Source organism: Pseudophryne corroboree, chromosome 5 (genome assembly GCF_028390025.1).
Source record: "Pseudophryne corroboree isolate aPseCor3 chromosome 5, aPseCor3.hap2, whole genome shotgun sequence".
Classification (NCBI taxonomy): Eukaryota; Metazoa; Chordata; class Amphibia; order Anura; family Myobatrachidae; genus Pseudophryne; species Pseudophryne corroboree.
Genome location: NC_086448.1, coordinates 126,343,482 through 126,351,134, shown reverse-complemented (window position 1 = coordinate 126,351,134; position 7,653 = coordinate 126,343,482). Strand labels below are relative to the sequence as shown.

The 7,653-nt window shown below is 42.0% G+C and overlaps 1 pseudogene; it reads right to left on the bottom strand.

The window, feature by feature from the left end:
- Positions 1-585: 585 nt before the first annotated feature.
- Positions 586-704, bottom strand: LOC134929890 (5S ribosomal RNA; annotated as a pseudogene).
- Positions 705-7,653: the final 6,949 nt, after the last annotated feature.

Here is a 7,653-nt window from a genome sequence, read left to right as displayed (position 1 = left end):
TGAGAGAAAAACTGAAACAGGAGTTAAATCGCATGGAAGCCTTGGGTGTGATACAGAAAGTTGATGAGCCTACTGAATGGACGTGCAAAAAGAAAAAAGTATGACTCTTGTTTGGGCGCACTCTTGTGATAAACTAGATGTTAATTAACCAGTGATGTGTCTAACAATTAATAATGAAGTCTTTATTGTATACTCTTTAAAATGCAAGGGGACTAAAAACAATAAGTTAGACATAACGAGTTGAACGTAACACTCCCGTGGATATGCCGACTGGAGAGATAGGTCTCCCAAAATAAAGAAATGTCCAGATCTTAATTATACCTGGATAAGTGCATATCGGAAGATAGCCACATATTAAGCTGCTTCCATCTGCCCAAGATCTGTGCAAACTGTGATTGAATTGATGTAGCCCTAAATTGGGTTACATTCGTGAGTGGGAGAACCCACACACTAGGTAACAATTCTAACAATAATAATAATACACCACTGTATTTAATGAAATGAATAAATAGAATTAAATAGGTAAGAAGATGAAGTATAAGTGGTGATACTGCTGTTGGTGTGGTTTCCACGGGGAAGAGAGTCTCCCTACTTCACTGGGTATTCCCTAGAGGTCACCCATCTAGGTACTGACCCAGCCCACCTCCGTTTAGCTTCCAAGATCGGACGAGATTGGGCGTGAATGTAGGGGTATGGTCGTAGGAAGGTTTGACCCTGTAGCACCAATGAGAGTGCACCGAAACAGGAGGATGAATTCCTCCACGGAGAGGAAATGCTAGAAATGCGTGGAGAAAAGAGTGGTAGTAGATAAATGAGTGTGAATCTACTGAATCGTGGATGAGAGTTCACAGAAGGAAGAACAGCGAAAAGAAAAAACATGGCAAGGATAAACGGAAAGTAATTGCAATTAGATTGTTATATAAGATTACAATGGGTCCCTTTGAGTCCTCTCTTATTTGGATTCTAATAAATCCTGGTTCAAAAAATATATAGATCACTGTGACAGGTATCAAGACAAATTCCAAAATAAATCATAATAGTAGTGATCTCATATGGGTGGTGCCAGATCACATGGTAAGTGTATAGCTACCTTTACATAACAGATTTTAATAGCATTTGATAATAGATGAAATTGTGCAGTGCACCAGACCTTAAATGTCACTCGTGATATTAACAGTGAATTCTTGATTTAGACAAATATTGGTTACTAACATGAGCAAATAGATGAGGAAAAGAGGAAGAAAAGTAGGAGAATTATCACCTATACAGTTCTGTCTTTAGTAAATGCCCTCAGAGGGACAAAAATATAAAGTACACAGTTTGGAGGTACCTCGGGTAGAGTACATGCAGAATCACACAGCACCTGTCCTAATTACACTTGAATGTGAGGAAAGAATATTGCACATTATATTTAGGAAAAACAAAGATATACCATGCTCTTTCACTGAGAACACCAACAGTGGTAACGACAGAGATTCTCTCTTAAAAAAATGGGCTTAAGCGAATAAAGCAGATGAGTGTTAAGTGTCGCTCATTCAATTGGTAGGCAGACGGGGTACCTGCAGGGGATGTGGGGCCACCAATACCTGCCCCTATAGCAAGGTTATGCCACAAAGTACCTAAATGAGATAGTACACATATGTGCTATGCAGCTGGACTGGAAGCTCCAGCAATATTAGTGATTTTTACAGAGCCAAGGGAAAGTGCTGCTTTAGCATAGGTTTGGAGCAATAGAGTTAATAAACTTAAATAAGCATCAAATATCACCACTCCAAGTGTCAGACAGGTGGGGTGCCTGCAAGGAAAACGCGTTTCACCCGGTCACGGGCTTGTTCACTTCCATTCTGAGCAGCCTACTGAATGGGTAAGCTTCTTAGTAATTGTTGAAAAGAAAAATGGACAACTCAGAATATGTCTAGACCCCAGAGATTTAAACAAAGCTATTAAACGAGAACATTTCAAACTACCAACCAGAGATGAAATCATGTCGCAATTTGCGGGAGCAAAATAGTTCAGTAAATTGGACGCATCTTCAGGATTCTGGCAAATGAAGCTAGATGAGGCCAGCTCAAAGCTTTGTACATTTAATACACCAGAAGGTCGATACAGATTTCTTCGACTACCATATTGAATATTGTCTGCTCCAAAAGTATATCACAAAAAGATACACATGATTTTTGAACATATTCCAGGTGTTGAAACAATGATGGATGACATTATTGTCTGGGGATCTACAAAGGATGAACATGATTCTAGATTGAGACAAGTAATGGAACTTGTCAAGAAAGTGAATCTAAAGCTAAACAAGGACAAATGTGAATTTAGCGTGAATACACTTACCTTTATGGGCGACGTGGTCTCGGATCAAGGTGTAAAACCAGACCCAAGGAAAATATCAGCCATAGTGAACATGGAACGTCCTAACAACAAAGACGACGTCAGAAGATTCCTAGGAATGATTACTTACTTAGGAAAGTTTATTTCTCAACTCTCTGAATGAACAGCCTCTCTTAGATGGTTGTTGGACAAAGCTAACGAGTGGATGTGGTCACATGACCAAGAAGAAAGTTGGCAAAACTTGAAACAGATCATTACAGAGCAACCAGTGCTAAAATTCTTTGATCCTGCGAAAAGAATAAGAATTTCAGCAGATGCTTCACAATTTGGCCTAGGCTCAGTGCTGTTACAAGAACATGAGGATACATGGCAACCAGTAATCTATGCATCAAGAGCACTGACAAGTACTGAAACAAGGTATGCTCAGATTAAAAAAGAACTTCTAGCGATCACATATGCATGTGAGCTATTTCATCAATTTGTGTATGGTCAAACATTTACAGTGGAAACTGACCACAAGCCATTGGTAGCTATCATGACTAAATCATTACATGACTGTCCCATGAGAATTCAACGAATGCTTATCAGACTACATAAATATGATGTACACTTGCTGTACTGTCCCGGCAAATACATGTACATTGCTGATACACTTTCTCGTGCTGTGGACCAAAGTGAAGGTTACAAAAGTCTGTGGATGAAGAGATAGAAGCCTATGTTAATTTGATCGTAGCTTTTCTACCAGTGTCTCTTGCAAGACAAGAACAGATTAGGAAAGAAACTGAGACAGATGACACAATGAAAGTGTTGAAAGATATCATTCTGAAAGGTTGGCCAGCAGAAAAACATGCGTGCCCGCTGTCTATCCATGATTATTGGATGTACCGCAGTGACCTTACAGTTGTCGATGGTATTGTTTACAAAGGCAATAGGTTTGCATACCTGCACGACTAAGAAAAACTATGCTGTGCAAGATACATGAAGGCCACTTAGGAGAAGAAAAATGTAAGCGGAGAGCGCGTGAAGTTATTTATTGGCCAAGAATGAACCAAGATATAGCACAGACTACAGCTACATGTGAATTATGTCTTACGTATAGATCGAAACAACAGGTCGAGCCACTGAGTCCTCACGCAGTGCCAGAGAGAACGTACCAGAAAGTTGGTGCAGATTTGTTTGATTGTAATGGGAAAACATACATTGTTGTGGCTGATTATTACTCTAACTACCCTGAGGTGAAGACACTACATACAACTACTAGTAAAGCCGTAATCAATTGCATGAAGTCAATCTTTGCAAGGCATGGTGTTCCTATGGAAGTGTTCACTGACAATGGTCCTCAGTTTTCCGGTGCTGAATTTAGACAATTGCTGATGAGTGGGAATTTGTCCATACTACGTCAAGTCCCCACTATCCACGCTCAAATGGGTTGGTGGAAAGTTCAGTAAAAACTGTAAAGAGTCTCATGAAAAAAGCTCAAGAAGGTAAAGAAGATTTCTACAAAAGTCTTTTAATCTACCGCAGTACACCTTTACAGAATGGACTTTCTCCTGCACAAATGCTGATGGGAAGGAGGATTAGAGCAAATCTCCCGATACATGATGAACTGCTTAATACACATAACTCAGCATTGGTCAGACTGAGTAAGGAAAGTCAACAGGCGAAACAGAAACTGTTCCATGACAGACGAACAAAAAGCTTATCTGATCTAAAATCAGGTGACCAAGTCCGTCTCAGAGATCACGAGAAAGGTATTTGGGTGCAGAAAGGTATTGTGCAAGCACAAGTAGCACCAAGATCTTATACTATACGTACAGAGCGTGGAACGGAAGTAAGAAGAAATCGGGTGGATTTAAGATCTCAACCTAACCATAATGAAGACAACATGACTGAAGAATACCCTTCATCTGACATGTATGATGATCCTGATAATGGTGAACAAACCACGATTCTAGAAAGGTCCAACATGGTCGATGAAACACAGACTGTGTATGAAAGACCCAAAAGGGAAATACGCAGACCTGAGAGACTCATTGAAACGTGTTAGATGATGTTCATATGACATTCTTAATTGTTGCATTGAAGCGTACAGGGCTTATCTTTAAAGAAAAGAGGATGTGATGTTAGTGTATTAGAATGCTTAATATGTGTAGACACTCGCTTAGTAATATGTGTAAGCCTGAATCTTCAGTGATGGTCCCTAGGACCAGGGGGATGCTGGGAAGTGGGTGGTCCAGTATGCAGTGTGCCTGGAGTTGGTGAAAGAATAAAACAGCACAGCAGTGAACTCACATGTCTCTGTGTCCTTATGACTGGATTTACAAACATATAAACAAAACAGTGGCTTCATTCAAACTCTTGGGCATGTATATTGCTAATGACCTAACTTGGGTGGTCATTCCGAGTTGTTCGCTCATTGCCGTTTTTCATAATGCAGCGATTAGTTGGAAAATGCGCATGCGCATGGTATGCAGCGCACATGCGCTTAGTAATTTAACACAAAACATGGTAGTTTTACACAAGCTCGAGCAACTTTTTCATCGCTCGAGTGATCGTAGTATGAGTGACAGGAAGTGGGTGTTTCTTGGCGGAAACTGGACATTTTCAGCGAGTGTGCTAAAAAATGCAGGCGTGCCAGGTAAAAATGCAGGAGTGGCTGGAGAAACAACAGCTCCTCTTCTTTTAAAGGAGACTTAAGGCTGTCTGCATACGAATACTTTAGTTAGGTTTTATCGTAGTATTATAGAAAGTGTCTGGCTTATGGGATCATAGTGTGGTTTGGGAATTGTACAGTAGCTGAGCGAATTGCCCTAGAACGTGTGGTTAGAACTGCTAGTAGGATTATTGGGGTGTCTTTGCCCTGTATGAAGGATTTTTATGTAAAAAGAGTGTTAAGAAAAGCCAGATGCATATTAGCTGATTCTAGTCATCCAAATTATTTGGTTTTTGAAAGATTGCCATCCCTAAAACGTTTTAGGAGTGTACGTGCACACACAAAGCGCATGTTAAATGGCTTCTCTCCTATAGCTGTTCGGTTGCTAAATTAACAAAAGGATTAGGGCTAACTTCTTTTTAATGAAATATGTTTATTGTTTGTTCCATTGTACAGAGTGTCCATACATTTCATTGACATTTCATTGCTGTTTTGTTAACGACAAATAAAGTACATTATTATTATTATTATTATTATTATTAGTTCTGTAGTTTGCAGATTGATAATAAATGAGCAACAGACTTCTCAGAGTATATTTATTAGGCAAAAACAGTGCCAATATATTTTGTTTATATTAATATGTATGAAGTATAATATATTTTTCTTTTAAGTCTAACTGATCCTGCAAAAAATACACATCCATTTAAGAGCACAGATATGGCACAGTGCGAGCTTTTTGATCTGAAATCTATTTAGCCCCTGGCAGAATTCTTCCAGTATTTTGTTAGCAAATGTAAATTTGCTGCGATATGTAAATCTTCAGTTATTGCTTAGGGACATAGCTTATAACTGAGTGTACAGATAATGCATGGCAATTTATGACTCAATACTGATGTATACAGTGATGCTGGCAGGTGTTGTATATCACACCTGATGTAAGAATATAATATACCTCATAAAACAAAAATCAAAAGTACTGTATACTACCCTACCAATGCCTCACACTTACTAATTATGAATCATTGTGTAATTAAAGTCTTTAAACATTCAGCGTAAAGGGGTAACTTCTGATAAAGTGGGTGATTCAGAGTTGATCGTAGCTGTGCTAAATTTAGCACGGCTATGATCAGGCACACTGAGACGCGGGAGGACGCCCAGCACAGGGATGTCAGCCCCTGTCCCGTCGCTGAAGTACAAAAGCATCGCACAGCGGTGATGCTTTTGTACTTCAGGAGTAGCTCCCAGCCAGCGCAGCTTTTGCGTGCTGGCCGAGAGCTATTCGTTGCTGCCCAGGTCGCAGCGGCTGCGTCTGATGTAACGCAGCCACTGCAGCCCGCCCCCCCCATCCCCCCCACGGCCCGGCCATGCCTGTGTTGGCCGGACCGCGCTCACAAAACAGCGACCAAACGTAGCCGTGCCACCCCCTCCCGCCCAGCGATCGCCTCTGCCTGTCAATCAGGCCGAGGCGATCGCTAGGCAATGACAGCCATCGGCTGTCAGCCATGCGCCAGCGCACTGCGGCACCGGCACATGCGCAGTTCTGACCTGATCGCTGCACTGCGAAGAACTGCAGCCAGCGATCAGGTCAGAATGACCCCCAAAGTCAGCAAGACTTTTCAGCACAAAAAATGCTGCTAGCTGAAGTAAGGCTGTATGATTCTAAATGACCACCTCATACTGATAGAGCTAACACTATGCTTATTACATACATCATTGTATGCAGGTTATTTCCCCACACTGAGGAGCATATGCATCATGAACAAATTGTGAACTTTACAGAACTTAATTTTTAGTTTTCATTTCTCACCCTTGTCAGTCACAATTTTTTCAACAGTCATCATTCCTGTCTATTAAATTGATCACTTCCGAAAAACTGCTCCTTTTGTGGAGATAGTTTTTTGGAAAGTGATATTTTACGCTTTATTTTGTTTCCTGGCCCCCCATCTGCTCACTGTAGCGGTGGCCTCTGCCCCCCCCCCCCCCCCCAGATTTAATTGCCGGGGCTTCCTGGCTGCTGACGGGAGGAATGTTACAGTGGCGGCCTACCGCACCCCCCTTCCCCTCGCATCATGCAATTGCCGGGGCTGAGGTAGCTGCGGCTGTGCGTTGCCCCCCCCCCCTCCCCGTGGGACGCTATTGCTGCCAGAAAGGTCGCTGTGGCAGTGGCTTCTTCACCACGTGGCATCTTAGGGAGTGCCACAAGCTGAGCCACGGCCCACACCTCCTACCCCCATCGACTACACAAGCTGTTCGCCATGGGAACAGATACTCATTTACCCTTCCCACTTCTAACTCTAACCCTCTGGGGGTGTTGGCTATGGCTAACCACCCCTCCTTGTGCCTAACTCTAGTCCCCCCTAGTGCCTAAATATAACCCTCTTCCCCTCCTCATCACGGGTCCTAGCCCTAACCCTTATACTTCTCTTCAGAATATCGGCTGTCGGTGTTCCAGCTCCAGTCTCCTGAGTAGCGTTGGGATTCCAGTGATGGTCACATGACACATGCTGTATCTCAGCACTAGGTCTAGGAGAAGAGTTTCACGATCTCTCAGCTCTTATAGTCACTGCACTGATATAATGTAACAGGGCAGGGCAGTAATTTGGCACCGCCCCCCCCCCCCCCCCCCAAAAAAAAAAATACAATAAAATAAAAAATACAAATTA